The sequence below is a fragment of the Lepus europaeus genome, chromosome 12, assembly GCF_033115175.1.
Source record: "Lepus europaeus isolate LE1 chromosome 12, mLepTim1.pri, whole genome shotgun sequence".
Lineage (NCBI taxonomy): Eukaryota > Metazoa > Chordata > Mammalia > Lagomorpha > Leporidae > Lepus > Lepus europaeus.
Window position 1 is genome coordinate 90301501 of NC_084838.1, and position 23349 is coordinate 90324849.

The window sequence follows — 23349 nt, forward strand, 5'->3', positions numbered from 1 at the left end:
ATCAGAAGAGTAGAAGCTGGGAATTGAACCAGTGCCATATGGGATGCAAGTGCCACAGGTAGAGGCTTAGCCTACTATACCACAGCGCTGGCCCTGGTCTTGGATTTTTGTCCACCTTACCCAGGGAGCTATTTTTGGTGACCTGTATGACTTGAACCCATCTAACTTAGCATTTGTGCTTGTTGGTGTTGGTGTTTTTTGTTTGTTTGTTTCTTGGTCTATTTCATTTATTCTTTTTTCCATTTATTTTAGTTTGTTTTTTTCCACCTACTTTTTGCCCAAATTTTTTTTTGCACCTTTTTTTTCAATTTTTGCTCCCCACCCCAGTTTTAGTTAGACAGCATTATTAGACTTAATATGTGCTTTTCCTTTTTTTTGTTTTCAGTTTTATTTAGATAGCACTTAAGTCTTGCTGCTTAGTATTGTTAGTGTAGTTAGTATAGCTAGTGTTGTACATTAGCCATACATGCAGTTCGTCTCATAGTTACCCACTTGTTTTATTAAGTATCGTAGTAAGGGTAGTTGACTATTAGTGTTGGCTGATAGAATAGTTCAGATACTGTAGACAGAGGAGATAGGCAGTCACCATGACAGAAGACTGTGAGGCTTTCCATCAGGAAGTGATGCTCTGGCCAGGTACCACTTCCTGTACATCACTGGCTAGGGCAGCTGTAGCCAGGGGAAGCTTGCCTGCCAGGTAGCGGCTAGGAAGCAGTGAAACTGATCCCCACAAAACTACAGCAATCCTTTCAGCTTGCCGAAGCTACAAGAAGAAGTGGACACCATCAAGAGCCTACATCATGAAAACGCTTTCCAGCTCCCAGAAGTGAGGCGCATGGGCAAGCACGCATGGCTGGTGATGGAGCTCACAGACAGAGGTGATCTCCAGCACTATGTGAAGATGCAGGCTGGCCTGTGGGAAGGCAAGGCCAAGTTACTGTTCAGTCAGGTCCTGTTGGCCATGCACTAACTGCCACCCAAACCATGTGCTGCACAGGGTCCTAAAGCTGGACAACCTGCTTCTGTTGGACTCTTGCATAAACATAAATTATCTGACTTTGGCATCAGCCACCAGCTGGCTGAGGGACAACTGGTGAGCACGTTTTGCAGGAGCCCACAGTATTGTGCCCCAGAACTGTTTCTGTGAGAGGACCATGACGCCTTCAAGGCTAACATTTGGAGCCTAGGAGTGATCTTGTTTGCCACGATGGCAGCGGCCCTGCCTTCTATGGGAGGAACCTAGACCAGCTACAAGACACTGTCTTGTGTGGTTGCTATGTGCTGTCATGTTCTGTTAGCCCAACCCTGAAGGACCCCCTGGAATGGCTGCTCCCTGTGGGAGAGGCCCATGAAAGAGCCTGCAATGAACTCCTGGTGGCTTGGTCCCTGCCAAGAAGAAGCTAAGGAGAACAAGGTTACCTTTGTGCAGGCCTTGGGTTCTTCCCAGGACCCAAAATCTAGAGAGTACTTGGTAAGCCTGGCTGTGGGGCCAGCCCCTGGAACAGCGAGACAGGCTTCACTGCCAGAGCCCCGCTATCTAAGCTGGTCTCACAGACACCAGAGCAGATCCACACCAGGGCAAAGAGCATGTCTCAGGCCACAGCCTCCCACCATAGCCTCGCTGTTCTGTGGAGTACACCTGTACACACCAGCGACGGTCTGGAGTGAGCCGCCTTCTCCCACCTCCCAACCCCTGTCACCTCAGGGCCAGCAGGAACTACAGCCCAAGGCCACTGACGAAGCCCAAATGCTTGACTCTCTACTACCTGGCCAACTGCAGGAGGAGAGGAGCTGCAATCCCAGCCCACCCCTCAAGCCAATCCCTGTGGCCTCACCCTCTGCCCACCAGCACCATGAGTGGTGGGGACGATATAGAGCCAGAAGATGTGCCAGCAGTTGAGCCTGAGGAGGCTGGGACCTCCTCAGTGCTCCAGAGGAGAGCCAGGGCTGGAAGGGGGTCAGCAGGTTAGCAGGAGGACTTCAGTTTCCTCTAGCAGGTGTACTGCATCCTGCTGATCCCAGCAACTGGCCCTGGCATCCACTGCAGAAAAATGGCTCCTCTTAAGCCGGTTCTCAAGCTGAGTTGCCTGAAGGTTTTAATTTTCTTGAGCCTTTGCAAATGTTTCTCATGAATAAAAAACATACTTCATGCATGAATGGGGTACCGTGTGATGTTTGGATCCCTGTGTGCATTCTGGCAAGGTTCAGTCAAGTTCACTGGCATGAGGATCACCATGTTAAAATAAATACTATCTAGTCTCACCGCTGTCGGGATCCCAGAAAGGTTGACCTCAAAAAAGTAAAAAATAGAGTGAAATGATTCCTGAAGACTGGGGTGGTGGAGAGGGAAGGAAGGAGAGGCTCAAAGCATAGTTTCACATGTGCAGGAAGGGCAGACAGGTTCAGAGATCTCTGGCACAGCAGGAGATCCTAGTCTATAGTAATGTGTATTGCAACAGAGCTAAGAGTGTCCATAGCCAACATTCTCTGCATTGTCGGTGGAGAACAAGAGTACCCCACCCCAAGGGCCATGGCCCCTGACATCATGGTGTGCGGGATCAACCAGGTGTGAACTCACACAGCTGCAGGTGGAAGCCAGGCAGGAAGTTCACACTGCTGTGTGCCTGACACACCCAGTCCAAAGCCTGGATTGAGCAGAAGACAAAGGTAGGCCAAGTACCTGTGGATTCTCTATGAGGTGTTCAGGTCGATAGGACAGCTGGCAGCACCTTGGCTTTCCAAAGCTCCCTGTGCAAGGCATAAGTGAGCTGAATGGGCTGGAGGCTGCCTGGAGAGGCAAGCTCCCCTCTGGCCCCACCTAGGGAAGCTGTGGAGATGGGTCCCTTCCTCCACCCTTGGTCATCTTCCACATTTCTAGGGGTTGGGGGAGATGGTTCTTAGTGAATGACCTTTTTTTCCAAATCTGACGGTAAAATGAATGCTCCTCAAAATGGTCACAGCTCTTTTGCTGTTCTGCATCCTCTTGGCACAGACTGGCATCCTCTTGGCATGCTCCAGCTTGGGCAGGTAGTCATACCATACTTGGAGTGCCTCTGAAAAGTTGCACAGAAAGTGATTTCAGAGAATTATCAAGGTAACTCCCATGACTGACAAGTGATGCACATTAGTCCTGAAGGGATAAGGCTCAGAGCCATCTGCAGCCATTCTGTGTGACTGCCTGACATACATGTTACCTGGGTACCATTGTCAGAAGGCCCAATGGGAAAACTAGGTCCTGCTGGCTTGTGTTCAACCTGCCCCGAGGTCCAGGACACAATGACAAAGTTTCAAGAGCCAGACCCTGTTGGGAGTCACAAAGGTGGCCTGGGTGAGGCTCCCACGAGGGTCGGGGTCACTTGACTGTGCTACTGAGGGAACTAACATGGAGGAGTCCCTCTGGAAGGCTTGGCCCAGGTCTGTGCTCTTCAGCTTGCCTAAATCTTGGGGATCAGAAGGTAGATGGATGGCAAAAGACAGCAGCTCAGAGAGCTGGAGGGCTGGCAGGAAGGGGGCCTTTGCTAAAGCAAGTTCCAGAGTCCCAGTTACCCAGTATTCCCAGGGGAGGCAGTGAGAGTGTGGTTTGGGAAGTGCCTCAGGGGCTTCTTCCAGGAAAGCCTTTCATGTGCAGTGACTGAAAGTCATGGCCAGGGGTGGCCTTCTGGCATCTGCAGTCAGGTAAGATTGTCCACCCTGAGAGCAGGGCTGGGGGAAGCAAGAAGCAGGCTGGAGACAGGGTGGCAGGCTTGTTATTCCCTGTCTGAACACCAGTATGAATTTTCTTAATGCCCCGCAGCCCACCGCATTGCTGTGCTTCAAATCCACGCCTGGCTTCATCCTCTGCAGGGCAGGACTTAATGCCTCATTTGACATGCAGGACCTTTCCTCACCTGTCCCCGTGCAGACCTTCCCTCTACACGTATTACCAAAGATACCGGACAGCTCTGGGCCTTTGTATGTGCTCTTTCCTCTCTGAAATGCCAGGTTCACCAAGCCAGAAGCTGGGAACTCCATCATGGACTCCCAAGCCTATCACATGCTGCCTCCTAGAATGCCCATCAGTAGGAAGCTGGAATTGAAATCATTGCCAGGACTCAAACCCAGGCACTCTGGCATGCCATGTGGGCACCGCAAGTGGGTCTCAACACCTACTCCTCTCTTTTTTTTTGTCATGAACTGTATGTGAAGGTTACTATAGAGAACACTAATTTTTGAATCCTTAAACATCCACTACATACATACATGATGAAATGACATATATTACAAAGCCAGTAATCACATACAGAAAGTTTACATGTCAGCTTTTCTTCCAAAGATTCTCAAAAAACACTGATACTCCTCTAACCTGTGCTTTCACATTTGTGAACTTATTATTGTCTTTGTCAAATGCAAAAGGCAAACTGAAAAAGAATGTGTAAGTGAATTACGGTTTAAAGCTCCGTTAGAAGTGGAGCAGTCAGGTCTTAAATTGGTGCCCGTGTGAGCATCTCAGGCAATGGTTAAACCTGCTGCACCACAATGCCAGACCCAACTACTCTTTTTTCAAAAAAAGATAAGTAGCTTGTGGTTTTTTTTATCACGTCTTTGAATTCAAGTGCTTCAGATATAAATTATTAGATTCCTTTTTCCATCACAAAGATGAAGACTATATTAGTATAAAAATGATCATGTCAGTTAAGACATCCACATCCAATCCAAGTGCCTGGGTTCAAGTCCTGGTTCCATTTTCCTGCTAATGCAGACCCTGGGAGGCAGCAGTGATGGCTGAAGTAGATGAGTTCCTGCCACCCATGTGAGAGACCTGGATAGGGTTTTGGCTCCTGACTTTGGCCCAGCCCAGCCCCAGCAATTATGGGCATTTTGGGTAATGAACCAAAAATGGGAGCCTACTCTGTCTCTTTTTCTCTGCTTCTCATATAAATTTTTAAAAGATGACATATTAAAAAAATCAAAATTTTATAGATTTAAAACGGAATGATCTGATGAGATGCAGTTAGATTTCAAAGAGATTTTAAAGTATGCAGTCAGATAAGTTTTGACACATATACACATGTATACACTTGTGAAACTATTTACAATAAAAATACTTAGCATAACCATCATCTCCAAAAGAGTTAATATTTTAACTTATTTTCTTTTAAAATTTTAGCTTATTTTTATAGGCTAATACAAGTATGAGTTCACTGGCTTTTTAAAAAAATAATGTATTATTTTAGTAATTTACCTTTAGATGTTGTGCACACTTCAAGTTTTTGCACCTATTTTTTTATATGCAGAAGATCAGTTTAGTATATATTAAGTAAAGATTTCAACAGTTTGCCCTCACATAGCAACACCAAGTGAAAAATACTGTTGGAGTACTAGTTATAGCATTAAATCACAATGTACAGCACATTAAGGACAGAGATTCTACATGATATTTTTTTCAAGAATTGATTAATTTTCTATGCAATTTCCAATTTAACACCAAGTTTTTTTTTCATTTTCAATTATATTTATATACAGAAGATCAATTCAGTATATACTAAGTAAATATTTCCTCAGTTTGCAACTACACAGAAACACAAGGTGAAAAATACTGTTTCAGTACTAGTTATAGCATTACTTCACATTGGACAGCACATTAAGGACAGATCCCACATGGGACGTAAGTACACAGTGACTCCTGTTGCTGACTTAACAATTTGACACTCTTGTTTATGGTGTCAGTAATCTCCCTAGACTCTTGTCATGAGTTGCCAAGGCTATGGAAGCCTTTAGGGTTCGCCAACTTCAATCTTATTCCAACAGGGTCATAGTCAAAGTGGAAGTTCTCTCCTCCCTTTAGAGAAAGGTACCTCCTTCTTTGATGGCCCCGTTCTTTCTACTGGGATCTCACTCGCAGAGATCTTTCATTTTGGTCTTCTTTTTTTTTTTGCCAGAGTGTCTTGGCTTTCCATGCCTAAAATACTCTCATGGGCTCTTCAGCCAGATCCAAATGCCTTAAGGGCTGATTCAGAGGCCAGAGTGTTATTTAGGACATCTGCCATTCTATGAGTCTGCTGTGTCTCCCACTTCCCATGTTGGATCGTTCTCTCCCTTTTTGGTTCTATCAGTTAGTATTAGCAGACACTAGTCTTGTTTGTGTGATCCCTTTGACTCTTAGACCTATCATTATGATCAATTGTGAACTGAAGATGATCACTTGGACTAGTGAGATGGCATTGGTACATGCCACCTTGATGGGATTGTATTGGAATCCCCTGGCACATTTCTAACTCCACCATTTGGGGCAAGTCTGATTGAGCATGCCCCAAATTGTACATCTCCTCCCTCTCTTTTTCCCACTCTTATATTTAACAGAGATCACTTTTTAGTTAAAATTTAAACACTTAAGAGTAATTGTGTGTTAATTACAGAGTTCAACCACTAGTACTAGAACAAAAAATACTAAAATGGATAAAGATTTACATTGTACATCAACAGTGAGGACAAGAGCTGATCAAGTCACTGTTTCTCATAGTGCCCATTTCACTTCAACAGGTTTCCCCTTTGGTGCTTGGTTAGTTGTTGCCAATCAGGGAAAACAAATGACATTTTTCTCTTTGGGACTGGCTTAATTCACTCAGCATGATGTTTTCCAGATTGCTCTATCTTGTTGCAAATGACCGGATTTCATTGTTTTTGACTGCTGTATAGTATTCTATAGAGTACATGTCTCATAATTTCTTTATCCAGTCTACTGTTGATGGGCATTTGGGTTGGTTCCAGGTCTTAGCTATTATGAATTGAGCTGCAATAAACATTAATGTGCAGATGGCTTTTTTGTTTGCCAAATTAATTTCCTTTGGGTAAATTCCAAGGAGTGGGATGGTTGGGTTGTATGGTAGGGTTATGTTCAGGTTTCTGAGGAATCTCCAGACTGACTTCCATAGTGGCTTAACCAGTTTGCATTCCCACCAACAGTGGGTTAGTGTCCCTTTTCCCCCACATCCTCTCCAGCATCTATTGTTGGTAGATTTCTGGATGTGAGCCATTCTCACCGTGGTGAGGTGAAACCTCATTGTGGTTTTGATTTGCATTTCCCTGATTGCTAGTGATCTTGAACATTTTTTCATGTGTCTGTTGGCCATTTGGATTTCTTCTTTCGAAAAATGTCTATTGAGGTCCAGGCCCATCTCTTAAGTGGGTTGTTTGTTTTGATGTTGTAGAGTTTCTTGATTTCTTTGTAGATTCTGGTTATCAACCCTTTATCTGTTGCATAGTTTGCAAATATTTTTTCCCATTCTGTCGGTTGCCTCTTCACTCTCCTGACTGTTTATTTTGCAGCACAGAAACTTCTCAATTTGATGCAATCCCAATAGTTAATTTTCGCTGTGACTGCCTGTGCTGCTGGGGTGTTTTCCAAGAAGTCTTTGCCAGTACCTATATCTTGCAGGGTTTCTCCAATGCTCTCTAATAATTTGATGGTTTCGGGTCATAGATTTAAGTCTTTAATCCATGTTGAGTGAATTTTTGTGTAAGGTGAAAGGTAGGGATCTTGCTTCATGATTCTGCACGTGGAAATCCAGTTTTCCCAGCACCATTTATTGAATAGACTGTCCTTATTCCAGGGATTGGTTTTGGATCTTTGATCAAGTATAAATTGGCGGTAGACATTTGGATTGATTTCTGGTGTTTCTATTCTGTTCCATTGGTCTATCCTTCTGTTTCTGTACCAGTACCATGCTGTCTTGATTACAACTGCCCTGTAGTATGTCCTGAAATCTGGTATTGTGATGCCTCCAGCTTTGATTTTGTTGTACAAGATTGCTTTAGCTATTCAAGGTCTCCTGTGTCTCCATATGAATTTCAGCATCATTTTTTCCAGATCTGAGAAGAATGTCTTCGGTATTTTGATTGGTATTGCATTGAATCTGTAAATTGCTTTTGGGAGAATGGACATTTTGATGATATTGATTCTTCCAATCCATGAGCATGGAAGATTTCTCCATTTTTTGGTATCCTCTTCTATTTCTTTCTTTAAGGTTTTGTAATTTTCATCGTAGAGATCTTTAATGTCCTTGGTTAAGTTTATTCCAAGGTATTTGATTGTTTTTGTAGCTATTGTGAATGGGATTGATCTTAGAAGTTCTTCCTCCGCCGTGGCATTGCCTGTGTATACAAAGGCTGTTGATTTTTGTGCATTGATTTTATATCCTGCTACTTTGCCAAATTCTTCTATGAGTTCCAATAGTCTCTTAGTAGAGTTCTTTGGATCCCCTAAATAAAGAATCATATCATCTGCAAAGAGGGATAGTTTGAGTTCTTCCTTCCCAATTTGTATCCCTTTAATTTCTTTTTCTTGCCTAATAGGTCTGGATGCCTAGCTTTCTTTTCTTCCTGGTTTTTGTTAAAGCAGACCAAAGGATGCAAGTCAAGGGAGTGCCCAAGTCCCATCTCTAATCTTCGGTGGCCTAAACTATAGTCACAGGCATGTTCTGTAGTAGTTTTTCTAAGGTAGACAATGCCCATGAGGAAAATTATATTCTCACTTTAAAACTTTCTTTCCCTTTGGTCTGACGGGGAGGTTTTTCTACTTACTGTTTACTTCGCTGACGGCGAAGTAAATCTAGCTATGAAATTATAATTTAAGCTCTTATTTTGGCTATGCTATTACAGAAAAATGTTAGCCATCTCTTTTATAAGGTCTAAAGATTAAATTGTGTGTCCTACAGATTCCTTCATAATAGAATTAGTTTCCTATCTTGAAAGAATAGAGAAATGAAAGAACAAGTTGGGCTTAGAATAGAGAAATGAGGGAGCAAGTCCTAAATCGCTTGCAATAGCAATATCACATGAAAACTTAGCAAACAGTTTCAACCATTAGATAACAACTTAAGAAAACATTTACCAGAAGGTCCAATGCCTTCTATAAATTTTAAGAATCATGTATTTGGAAACACCTCTTAAATATCTAACATGGTATAGTTTGTTTAACCAGTAAACTTAAGCACAACCATAGAAAATGTTTTTAGTTTCTTTCTACCAACAAGTATAAAACATATGATACAGAGATTCAGGTCAGACAAATTAAAATGTATCTTTGATTAATTTTAGCAGCTTAAATTTATGGACAATCTTATCTACAAGCCAATTAAAATAAAACTCTTAATAAAATTTTCCCATGTGGACATACAATATGTACACACATATAACATAGCATAATAGACCAATATAGCAATTTTAATAATAGCTTTTAAAATCTTCAACTCTTTTTGTAAATTGCCAATTGATTTGAATTGCTTTTTGTTTTTAGTAACCTCAGTTAACCATACTTTCTCTCAGTTGGTACTATTAATACATTATTGGCTTCATCTGTTTACAGAGCCATCCCAAAGTACTGAATTCAATAGAAGTGGCTGGAAAAAGTCCATAGGAACCTATAGGAGGACAGCTAAACACAGAACCAACAATGCTTTAGTTTTATGAGCAGCAAATCATATAAAACTGTGGATGACAAAAGACTTTAAGTTACCATGTTTAAAATTATAAACTCATCAACCAACAAGAGGCACTTGCTTACTTCACCGTATTTTTGAAAGACCAAATTTGATCATTGTTACAAGGTGATTATTCAAATCTTTGAAAATAAGCACATATTTAAATAACCCATTTGGCAAAGTTTATGAAGGAGAAAAGCTGAAAGCTCAAAATCCAACCTTAAAGTGACAGGACTTGTGCTAGACAGGGGGAAATATGAACAGAAACCCCAGGAGGGACCAGCGATGCTGCAGAAAATCTGTAGGGCTTTGTGACTGCGCAGAGCTGAGTTTTCAGAGCGATACTTTCTAGTTCACACCTCTGGACCACCATGGATGTAGTTTACTGGTTAGAAGTAGTGAACAGGTAATTCTGATGTATGTCCCTTTCTTATCCTGATAGCTGAGAGACCAGGACAAGTCACTCGGCTTCTCTATGCTGAGTCTAATTTTATGAATCAAAAGTTATTTGAGAGATCCAGCAGATTTAGAGGTGAAAGTTGGTCACTACCTTACTTTTTCTCTTCCCCTCCCTCTGTTTTCTCTTTTTTGGTGGTGGAGGTAGAAGAAAAGAACATTATTTTTGATGCTGCCTTTGAAATAATTCAGGTTATTCAAGTCAAATTAATTACAACACCTAGAAGATATGCAGTTTACCACATGAAGCTTTCCACTGAGTTCAGAATGAATGGATTCTCAGAGTAGTGCTTTTGAAAATCTAAAGAATAAACAATTACAAATGTATCAAATCATACCATTTTATCAACTGAATTAGATCCTCCTTCCCCCTGCTTAAGGCACAGTATAATTTTGAAGCCATGAACTATGATATAAAAGTTATTCTTAGGAGCCGGCACTGTAGCATAGAGGGTAAAGCCACAGCCTGCAGTGCTGGCATTCCCATATAGGCACCAGTTCAAGTCCCAGCTGCTCCACTTCCATTCCAGCTCTCTGCTATGGCCTGAGAAAGCAGAAGATGGCCCAAGTCCTTGGGCCCCTGCACCCATGTGGGAGACCTGGAAGAAACTCCTGGCTCCAGATTTCGGATCAGTGCAGCTCCGGCCATTGCAGCCACCTAGGGAGTGAATCAGCGGATGGAAAACCTCTTTCTCCCACCTCTCTCTCTCTCTCTCTCTCTCTCTCTCTCTCTGCCTCTGCTTCTCTGTAACTCTGCGTTTCAAATAAAGCAAATCTTTAAAAAGTTATTTTTATTCATCCATTAAACACTAGGGGCCTCTTACAAATCAAGCTACAAATACAACAAGGGCTGCAAACTCTACAGTTAAAAGATACAGACTGGCTGAATGGATTTAAAAACAAGATCCATCTATTTGCTGCCTAGAAGAAACATACCTCACCAACAAAGATACATGCAGACTGAAAGTGAAAGGATGGAAAAAAATATTCCATGCTAACTGAAAGAAAAAAAGGCAGGTGTAACCATCCTAATATCAGACAAAATAGACCTTAACACAGAAACTATTAGACACAGAATTGCACTATATAATGATTAAGGGATCAATTCAACAGGCAGATGTGACTATAATAAATGTAAATGCAACCTATCAAAACTCAGGATATACAGCAAAAGCAGGATTAAGGGGAAAGTTTATAGCAATTGGTGCATACATTAAGGAATTGGAAAGGTACCAAATAAATGAGCTATAAACAACAACAAAACAAACAAAATTAGTAGGAGGGAAAAAATAATTAAAATTAGAGAAGTAAAAAACAAAACTGAAACAAAAAAATACAAATGACCAGTGAAACGAAGAGCTAGCTTTTTGAAAAAATAAACAAAATTGATACACCACTGGCCCAATTAACCAAAAATGAGAGAAAAGATCCAAATCAATAAAATCAGATATAAAAAAGTATATGTAACAACAGATAACTACAGGAATAAAACAATCATTAGGAATTACTACAAACAGCTGTATGTCAACAAACTGGAAAACCTTGAAGAAATGGTTAGGTTCCTAGAAACATACAATCTACCAAAATTGAGTCATGAAGGCATACAAAACCTAAATAGACTAATAAGCAAGACGGAGATTGAATCAGTAATAAAGATTCTTCTAACAACAACAGCAAAAACAGCCCAAGTCCCGATGGCTTCACTGCTGAATTCTACCAGACATTTAAAGAACGAATTCCAAAATTCTCAAACTACTCAAAACAGGGAGGGAATTCTCCCAAAATCCTCTATGAATCCAGCATCACCTTAATTCCTAAACCAGAAAAGGTACAACAGAGAAAGAGTACTATAGACCAATATCCCTGATGAACATAGATGCAAAGGTTCTCAACAAAATACTAGCTAATTGATTCCAACAACATATCAAAAAAATAATTCGCCCAGATCAAGTCGGTTTTATCCCTCATGTGCAGAGATGGTTCAACATTCACAAATAAATACATGTGATACATCACATTAACAAACTAAAGAACAAAAAGCATGTGATTTTCTCATGCAGAGAAATCATTTGATAAAATACAACATCCTTTCATAATGAAAACCTTAAGCAAATTGAGTATAGAAGGAACATCCTCAACACAACCAAGGCAATTTATGAGAGACCCACAGCCAGCATCTTATTGAATGGAGAGATGTTGGAACTATTCCCACTAAGATCTGGAACCAGACAAGGATACTCACTCTCACCACTGCTATTCAATGTATTTTCTTTTAGAATTATATGAATGTGGGGCTGGTGTTATGTAGCAGTGAGTTAAGCAGCTGCCTACTACACTGACATCCCATATGTGAGCACCAGTTTGAGTCCTGGCTGCTCTACTTCTATCCAGCTCCCAGTTAATGCACCTGGGAAAGCAGTCAAAGATGGCCCAAGTGTTTGGGACTTTACCATCTACAGAAGAGACATAGCTGGAGTTCCAGGCTCTTGGCCTCTGCCTGGACCAACTGGGACCATTGTGACCATTTGAGGAGTGAACCAGCAGATGGAAGATCTCTTTTTCTCCTTATCTATCATCCTGCCTTTCAAATACATAAATGAATACTAAAGAATTATCAAAATGTGTACTTGGCCAATTTTTCTGTGTGGGGTGCTCTTTTATTTTCAATTATTAAAGATCATGAAATTTCTAACGTATTCCTAAATGTTTTTGTTTGCCTATTAATAATATTAAAACTGTTCATGGTTTAATTTTTGTAATTTTTGGTCATTTGAAATATGTGTATTTTTTAAAAGATGTATTTATTTATTGGAAAGTCAGAGTTACAGAGAGGCAGAGAGAGAGAGAGAGAAATACAGAGAGGTCTTCCATCTGCTTGTTCACTTCCCAGATGGCTGCAATGGCCAGAACTGCACAGATCCAAAGCCAGGAGCCAGGAGCTTCTTCCAAGTCTCCCATGATGATGAAGGGGCCCAAGCACTTGGAACATTTTCTACTGCTTTCTCAGGCCATAAGAGAGAGATGGATTGGAAGTGGAGCAGTCAGGACTCAAAAATGGCGCCCATATGAAACGCTAGCACTGAAAGCAGCAGCTTTACCCAATATGCCATAGCACTAGCCCCTGAAATATATGGATTTCTATATTTGTCTTTTAAAATTTTAGAGATGGAAATAGTAATTGTCACAATTTGACCATTAAACATTATATGTGTGTCAAGTTATAATACAGTAACCCATAAAAGCATAAAAGTCTTAGCTGTAAATTATGTAAAATTTTAACAATAACCACAGTTTAAAAAATGTCCCTTTCATTTCATTATATTGCAATTCTTCTTTAAATGACAGTAAAGTGCAGTTTAATATAACTAATATAACTAATTTAATATAACTAATTGGATAATTCAATTTTTTAGCTCATTTATTCTGCTGTGGAGCTGTGATCTTTCTACTTTTTACTTGCTGCATATTATGGTTAGTGGTGCACTAAACTTGCAATTATATAGAGGACCTAAATTATGTTTTTGCAAAAATTATAAAAAAATAAAAGAAGGAGGGGGCTTGAGGTAAGGAGGAAAATATGGTTATCTTCTTAGAACTGTATCTACAAAATACATGATATCTGATGCTTCTATTAATAACTATTTTTTAAAATCTCAGATAAACATTTGGAATATTGACATGTTATAGCTACATGTATTTTCATAGAAAGGCTTTGAAATTCATTGCATATATTGCCTTGACACACTGGCCTATAGGGACTAGCCTCATTTCAAATGCTCAATAGCTATATGTGGCCATGTCTGTCAGATTGGAAAATAACTCTCTAGCAATGGCTGATTGATACAGACTTAAGACAAACTATGACCAACACTGGAATTTCCCTATAGCCTTGGTGTCATACCGCCTAGGCTCTAAGATGAATCACAACATATTTCCAACTGGTGTTTTTCACCTGGATGTAGAATCTCAGGTGCAGTGCTCCAGGGCAGAAAGTGTTCCAAATTCCTCCAAGGGATTGGAAGAGGCTTGAAAGAAGTCAGAGGTCATTAAACTGACCTTTTCACTTCATAATAACACCCCCACACACACACACTTGCACACACATATATGTTTATGCCAAGCTGATACTGCAGGTTCCATCTCCACTCAGACTTTGGGTTTTGCAAACACTTCTAAGATGCTCCCTGTGAGTTTTATCCTCTGTGTTTTGCAGATTTTTCTCCCTGTGTGCAGTTTGGCTGCTCCCAGTTGCTTTTTCACAAAGAAAGGCAGTGTATACAAGGATGGAAATGCAATCATTGGAGGGTTTTTTCCCCTTTACACTTTTATCATGGACAGTGACATCAACAGGCCTGTGGACTCAGTTTACACTCAGTAAGTGACTTTTCATTTATTCATTTTCTCTTGTCAGTGTGGACAATGCTTAGAGGAATCTTGGATCAATGTTCTTGCACCTCTCATTCTGTCCATCTCTCTCTAACCTCATCGTAACCACTCAAAATTCATTTTGTCTCTACCTGCTGACTTGTTCCTCCTCTAAAAGGGCAGATTGTTCTGTGACTTTTTCATCGTTTAATAGGGAAGGAGATTATTCTATTTTTCTTCCTTTTTGCTCTCAATTTATAAGGGCTGGAAGAAGAAGGAGATGACTCTTCAATTATTTTACCATGTCTGTTTCTTCTCCTGCCACTGCATAGGATAAATTGATCTTCCTGAGGAACACAATTAACTTCATTGCCATTGGTTTAAAACTATAATGCAAAATATTCCTTTCACAAAGTCAAGGATATGATATCTTTCATCAGATATATAAATCCTAATGTCTCTACAGGATGACCACTCATATTCACTGCCCACATATGTGGACACATTTCTTTCTATAGATATCAGATACTGCTTCAAATAAATTCCGCATCACTATTTTATGCCAAGGGTGCTACTTGCAGCGTGGAGCTGCAAGTTAGGCCAAGAATAAGAGATTAATACTATGTGACATTACCCACCACTCAAATTGATTCTGATTCACAATTTGGATATTGTTAATGTCAGGTTCAAAGTCAATTTTTAGTTAATAAATGGATGAAGCTGAATTTCAGAAGACAATTTGCGATCATAGGAGGAAATGTTAATGAAGGCAGTTGACTGTTCACTTTATCAAATGCCAGAGCCACAAATGTTGAGTGTGGTCATTCAAGAGTGGTGAAGGCAAATTTAGGAATCGGGGCCTCTTCCCTGCTATTAATGGTGTGCATCTTTGAAATATTCCTTTTTATATCTACATGTTTGTAAATTACTTTTATTCCTTGAATAACCTATAATCTGTATTTCCCTATTTTCTTTCTTTAAATAATTTTCCAAAATGTATATACATATTGTTGTCAACGTGTAAATGGAAACACTTTGATTCTGGTGGTTGCTGCTGACCAGTGTCTCTTTTTTAAAAAATGTTTATTTATTTATTTATTTGAGATCTAGAGTTAGAGAGAGAGGGGTAGACAGAGAGAAAGTTATCCCAACCGCTGGTTCACTCCCCAAATGGCTGCAACATCTGGACCTGAGCCAATCTGAAGCCAGGAGCCAGGAGCCTCTTTCAGGTCTCCCATATGGGTGCAGGGGCCCAAGCACCCTGCACCTTCTGCTGCTTTCCCAGGCCGTGGCAGGGAGCTGGAATGGAAGAGGAGCGGCCAGTATTCGAACTGGCACCCATATGAGATGTTGGCACCGCAGATAGAGGCTTAGCCCACTATGCCACAGTGCCAGCCCCTGACTATTGGCTCTTAAGCAGTGTCAGGAATGCAGAACTTGGAAGGGGGTTCAGTCAGAGAAGTCAGGTAAAGTTGCCCTAGGACCTTTCAAAAAATGTATGGCACTTATTGAAGATAGTAAGCAGGATTTTATTCAATGAGAGCCTCACAGGTATGAGGACCACTGCAAATATATTTTCAAAAGGACAAAGATATAGGACTTGATTCCACATACAGCATGGGCTAATGGGAATTTATAATCCAGGAACAGAATGACGGTCGGTGGACAGAAAAATAATAGAAGGAAATAGTTATAAGAGGGGATTCTGGGAACAATGATTTAATAGGATGATTGCTGAAGATGTAAGTTAAGGACAGTAGAGGAGAAGGAACCATTCGAGTATTGTGATCAGATATTAAGGATATCTTAGCACTTTGGTGTCACAGTGAAAAATGCAATGGCAGTCACAGCAGTCCAAAATTTGAAGCTTAGTTTGCAAAGTGTTTAGGAAACTTTGAGTTTTGTCAAGCAGCAGGTTTTGTCAGGGCAGAAGGCAAGCTTGTCTCATATGTGTAGCACCCTCAGGAACCTTGGATGCTACAGGGACAGTCTGTATCTCATCACAAAGGAAAGGAAACACTATATTTGTGTCTTTTTGTCTTCTCTACTCTCTCCACATCTCAGAGAGACAGTGTCTTTGGCAGGGGGCTCTCTCTCCAGACCTAGTGTTCTGCAAACACTGTCTATGCTTGAAATAAAAGACTTGCAATGACAAGTTTTCCATGTCAAAAGTGACTTATCAAAAGTGCACAAGATTCTAGGAGCCCAAAAAAATTTTCTTTTCTCGAAAAAAAAAATAAATTTAGGAAAAGGAAAATGTTGTATCTATGAGGCCATACATATGCATTTATTACAACACTGTTGCAAATATTTTTTTTATTTTTTAGCAATAAGGTTTTTAGGTTTAAAATTTAACAATCTTTTTTAACATTTTGCCATATTCACCTCAAATATAGACATTATATATGTACACATGTATACTTTTCTTGAAAACAGAGATAATAATATCACAAAGTAAGAGATAGAAGGGTAAATTGTGATTTACATGGTATGATTCAATGAAGTAATACTTATGATATATCCCAAATGATAGGACATTCTTCAAAGGATGAAATACAAATGGCCAAAAGATACTTGAAAAAACATGATTGTTGACAATAGCCATCAGGGAAATGCAAATAAAAACCACAATGAGGAATTCCTTTCCCTCCGGTTAGAATGGCTATTATCCAAAATCAAAAAACAGCAAATGCTGGCAAGTCTGTGATGGCAAAGATACCTTAACACACTGTAGGTGGCAATGAAAATTGGTACAAGCATTAAGGAAAATGGAAAATAGTACTCCTGGGAATATGAAGAACTAACTGTACTCCAATCTTTATAGCAGCTCAATCACAAGTGCAATCTTGCACCTGTATGTAGATATATAAATATTGTGAGGCTAGCATAATTTGATTCTTACATCAATTTTGGGTTATCTAATGGGTTTCTTACTATACTTTAGAAGAGAGTATATAGCACCATATATAGAGTTTTGCACTGTGATTACAACAAATGAATTATTGGAAGCAAAATGGGTGGATTCTAGGCTGAGTATCTGAGAGTACTTTGAAATGTTTGAGGAAAAAAAGCAATTAAAAGATAAGCTATTTTGTCATAAAAATTTTGAATTTACATATTTTTTCATAATACACACTTTCCAAAAACTTTAAGGAGTCTCTTCATATGTTACTGAATTTGGATATTTCCTTTATATTTAATTTTTTTCTTAACATTTATTTGATGAACATACATTTCCAAAGCACAGCATATGGATTACAATGGCTTCCCCCCCCCATAACTTCCCTCAATCCGCAACCCTCCTCTCCTGCTCCCTCTCCTCTTCCATTCACATCAAGATTCATTTTCAATTCTCTTTATATACAGAAGATCAGTTTAGTATATATTGAGTAAAGATTTCAACAGTTTGCACCCACATAGAAACACAAAGTGTAAAATACTGTTTCAGTACTAGTTATAGCATTACTTCACAATGTACAACGCATTAAGGACAGAGATCCTACATGAGGAGTAAGTGCACAGTGACTCCTGTTGTTGACTTAACTAATTGACACTCTTGTTTATGGCATCAGTAATCTCCCTAGGCTCTTGTTATGAGTTGCCAAGGCTATGGATCCTTTTGAGTTCACCGACTCCGATCATATTTAGACAAGGTCATAGTCAAAGTGGAAGTTCTCTCCTCCCTTCAGAGAAAGGTACCTCCTTCTTTGATGGCCCCGTTCCTTCCACTGGGATCTCATGCGCGGAGATCCTTCATTTAGGTCTTCTTTTTTTTTTTTCCAGAGTGTCCTGGCTTTCCATGCCTGAAATACTCTCATGGGCTTTTCAGCCAGATCCGAATGCCTTAAGGACTGATTCTGAGGGCAGAGTGCTGTTTAGGACATCTGCCATTCTATGAGTCTGCAGTGCATCCCGCTTCCCATGTTAGATCGTTCTCTCCCTTTTTGATTCTATCAGTTAGTATTAGCAGACACTAGTCATGTTTATGTGATCCCTTTGACTCTTAGTCCTGTCATTATGATCAATTTTGAACTGAAATCGATCACATGGACTAGTGAGATGGCATTGGTACATGCCACCTTGATGGGATTGAATTAGAATCCCCTGGCATTTACATTTAATTTTTAAAATGGCCTCACGTGGTGTTTTCCAATGGCTTCCCTGTTTTTATAAAACATAGGAGTATATTTTTCAATAATTTGTGTTTTATCATTTTTCTATTTTAATACAGACCTTTACTTTGTTAGAACAATTTAACATATTGAGAATAAAAAATATTTGGTTGGCAAGTAATCTAAAATTGTTTCAAATGCTGGTTTCAGGTATTTTTCAGGATGGCATGTTTTAGGTGGAATTGGACATGAACATTTATGTAGCATAAAATTAAATAACATTTGTCTTCCTTTCTTTTGTCCATGCATCCTCAATTACAATTTTACAAACACATGTGCTAACTGTAATACTTTATTTTTTCTCATAAACTACTTAGAGTCTCTGGAATTTATTTTGCTACATTTATGAGTAGATTAACATAGTTTTATGTCCCACTGTGGTTTACTTTCAACATTAATTGAATAACTCATTTCTCTACTGACTGCCAGTACTACCTTTCTTATTCATGAAACAATGGTATGTATAGCCAGGTCATTTCTCTTTCTTACAACCTTTCCTTCTCTTGTTTTCATGTATTCTGGTACCATTACCACCCTAGTCACAACAGCATAGTTAATTAGGAATTGCAATTGCTGTTTCTAGAAAATCACATTATCCTCTCACTACTCTGAATTATTTTCATTAATTTACTAAATTTTTCATGTTTCTAAAAATCTCCAATGTGACTTTGCCATTACAGTAAAAAAAAAAAACAACACTATCCTGCAATTTCTATTTTTTTATTTTCCATTTTGTTTGAAAGGCAGAGAGACACATAAAGAGAGTGATCTCCCTTCTGCTGGCTCACTACCCAAATATCTACAGCAATAGCCTGAAACTCAGTAAGGGTCTTCTATATTTCCATCCAATAGAAAAGAAATAGGGAAGAAAGGAGGACGAGGAACAAGAGGTAAAGGACCAAGTGGGTGTTAGCAACCCAAGAACTTGATCCATTACCTGCTGCCTGCCAGAGTGCATATTTATGGGAAGCTGAATCAGAGGTTGAAGAATTGGAACTTGAACCAGGCACTCCAGTATGAAGGGCAGGCATCCTAAGAGGTGACTTAACTGCTGCCAAAGCAGATCCCACAACTTTCATTTTGAGTGTGTTAACTTTGGTAACATGTTTTTTTGGTCTAAGCAGTATTGTACTTATAGCTTTTTATGATCTTCAGTAGAGGTCTATAATCAAAACGTAAGTCCATAAGTCAAAACATGTTTATTTTCTGCTACATTCAACATGTAAATCCCAATAATCCTTTATGTTATTGATATTATATTGAAAACCCTTTGTTTATAAAATTATTTCACGAATTATAATTTTAATTGCATTCCTGAGTTTGTGCTAAGTGGAATCTTTGTCCTTTGGACAAAATAATTTATTTTAAATATTTGAAAAATTTTTTTGCAGCAGACAAAGGCTGAAAGCAGTCCTACAATGCAAAGAACTTTATGTCAACAAAACCTGAAATAAATAAATGTGGAACTACTAGATAATCTATGAGTCATGGAAGTGAAAATAAATCACTTAGCCTAGTGGCATCTCTCATAAATAGGAGCAAAGTCAGTGAAGTTCTTCTCTGGAAAACAATATCAGAAAATAAAAAACAAAGTCATCCAAATGGGACAGATGTTTGACTTAGTGGTTAGAAAGACAGTTAAGGAGGCTAGTGGTGGCACACTAAGTTGAGTTGCCACTTGTGACACTAGCATCCCATAGTGGAGTGCCTATTCAAGTCCCAGCCGCTCCACTTCTTTTCCAGCTTCCTGCTAATGCACCTGGGGAGGCAGAAGAAGGCTGCCCAAATACTTGGCTCCTTCCACCCATGTAGGAGATCAAGATGAAGTTCCTGGCTCCTGGCTTTGGTCTGGCCCAGACTTGGCTCTTGTGGCCATTTGTACAATGTATGAGCAGATACATGATCTTTCTCTCTTTCTGTCTCAGTCTATCTTTCTATGTTGTTATGTCTTTAAATAAAATAAATGCATTTTAAAAAGAACAGTTAAGCTGCTTGCATCCAATTATTGGAATGCCTAGGCTCAAGGCCTGCTTCTGAATCCTGACTCCAGCATTCTGCTTAGGCAGATCCTAGAGAGCATCAGAAAAGGTTCAAGAAATTGGGCTTTGACCACCCATGTGGCCATGTTCTATCCCTGTGCATTTCTGAGGAGCAACATGAATGAGTTTAGTGATAAAAATTCAGCAAATCTACAAGGACACTACCATTGTTGAGTTTAGCCTGCAAAGGAAACAACCATTTCAAAATAATAGAATTGAGACCCCCCTAAACTTCCATGTATTAGATTTACCAACTTCTGCATAGACTATTCACTGATGTGATACCTAGAATTAGAAAACAAGTTTTAAACTGAAAACTCCCAAAACTGCTATGTTTGACAGTAATTATTGTAGAACTTTTAGACTTTAAGACTCCAATGAAAGATTCTCTAGAAAAAGAGGGAAAGGAAAAAAAGTTTTAATTATGAAGTAAAAATTAAATCCATAGAGATTTCATGGAGAAATGAAAGGTATTAAGAGGATGATAAATAAAAGTTAGATATGGAGGAGAGAATGACAAAGTCTTTAACAATGCAGAAATAAAATACTGGAAAACATATACAAGTGTCATGAGAGGAAAGCTGAAAGTTAAACATCCAGTAGAAAAGAAGTGGGGGAAGGAAGATGAGGAACAAGAGGGAAAAGAAGTGGATAATAAGGGGAGTAGTGCACAAAAAATAATATGTATTTGTTAAGAAAATGTTTGAAAACCATATTAACAAGGTTAACATGTTGTATATGTACAAAAACTTGTTCCCAACAATTGAAAAACATCTATTCTTCTCATACAGGGAGCATCCTTAAGCTGTAATCGTGAACTAGATTCTTTTTGTAAAAAAAAGATTGATTTACTTATTTGAAAGGCACAGTTACAGAGAGGCAAAGACAAAGGCAAAGAGAGAGGTCTTCCATCTGCTGGTTCACTCCCCAGATGACCGCAATGTCTGGAGCTGCACCGATCTGAAGCCAGGAGCCAGCAGTTTCTTCCGGGTGTCCCACGTGGGTGCAGGAGCCCAAGGACTTGGGCCATCTTCTACTGCTTTCCCAGGCCATAACAGAGAGCTTTTGAAAAGTGGAGCAGCCAGAACTCAAACCTGCACCCGTATCGGATGCCAGTGCAACAGGTGGTGGCTTTACCCACTATACCACAGTGCCAGACCCATGACTCTTTTTTTTTAAATATTCTATTTACTTATTTGAGAAGTAGAGTTACAGAGAGAAGGACAGAGAGAAAGGTCTTCCATCTGCCTGTTTACTCCCCATATGGCTGCAATGGCAGGAGCTGGGCCAATCCAAAGACAAGAGCCAGGAGCTTCTTCCAGGTCTCCCATTAGGGTGCAGGGGCCCAAGCACTTGGGCCATCTTCTACTGCTTTCCCAGGCTGTAAGCAGAGAGCTGGATCTATAAAGGAGCAGCTAGGATATAAATCGGTACCCATATGGGATCCTGGCGCTGAAGGCGAAGGCTTTATCTGCTACACCACAGCGCCAGCCTCCATGAACTAGACTCTTAATCAAACCTGACATACAGTACATTTCAAATAAATACAGGAGATACTCCCCCTGTTGTATTATTCCTAAATTTTAGAACTCAGAAAGTAGAAATATAAAGAGTTGCTCTTGGCCTGAGAGGTTATCTGTTTCAAGTTTGTTAAAAAGAATAAAATAGAAGCTATTTGTAATAAACACTACTAAAATATTAATTTTTCCTTATTTAAAATAATAAAATGTTGATGAGCCTTCTATACTTTAGAATGCTATGTATCCTGGACTTCAAAGTGTTCCAAGCTCCATGCTCACTCAAATTTTTTCAAATATCTCTGTATTTTCAAGATTCCTCCTTCACTGGATATCTAAAGTTCATATTCTTTTCCCAGATATTGAAGGTGGATGATATATAAATCTGACGGGCAGGGCCTTAGGTGACTTCATTGCCAGCTTCTGTGCAGCATTCCTAACCCACAGATGCCATGCCTGTCTTCCCATCCCATACGGTTCAGAAGGAATCGTTCTTCCTCCTGATGGCTACATTCAATGTAAAATTAATACTGTTGCTGTTCAACAAGTAATTTAATGATGGGTTAAGTTAAATAAGCATTTTTGTTCCTGAATCAAAATGTCATTAATTTGATCTGCGTTTCTCTTTACATGATTTCTTTGTAATTGGAATCTATCTTCCTTCATGAGTGTGAGATTTAGCAAAAGCTTTAAGAACCTATATCGGGCTAGCGCCGTGGCTCAACAGGCTAATTCTCCACCTTGCAGCGCCAGCACACCAGGTTCTAGTCCCGGTCAGGGCACCGGATTCTGTCCTGATTGCCCCTCTTCCAGGCCAGCTCTCTGCTATGGCCCGGGAGTGCAGTGGAGGATGGCCCAAGTGCTTGGGCCCTGCACCCCATGGGAGAACAGGATAAGCACCTGGCTCCGGCCTTTGGATCAGTGCAGTGCGCTGGCCACAGCGCCCAGGCCGCAGTGGCCATTGGAGGGTGAACCAACGGCAAAGGAAGACCTTTCTCTCTGTCTCTCTCTCTCTCACTGTCCACTCTGCCTGTCAAAAAAAAAAAAAAGAACCTATATCATATTGTTGGCTTCAGCTGCAAATTCCAAGAATTTAGGAGAGCCCACTGATGCCACAGACTAATTCATTGACTGGGCATTCATGCACCCTTAGAACATTAACCCATTTGGCACAAAATGTGATATAACAATAAACTTCTTATTCAAATAGCATATATATATTTTTTCTTATGGAAGTTGGGGAAACTACACATTAAGCAATAAGACATGAAACGTATGCTGAAGACCTCTTTCCTGATTCCTGAGTGGGAGTCTTCTTGCCGTGTCCTTACTTGGCAGAATG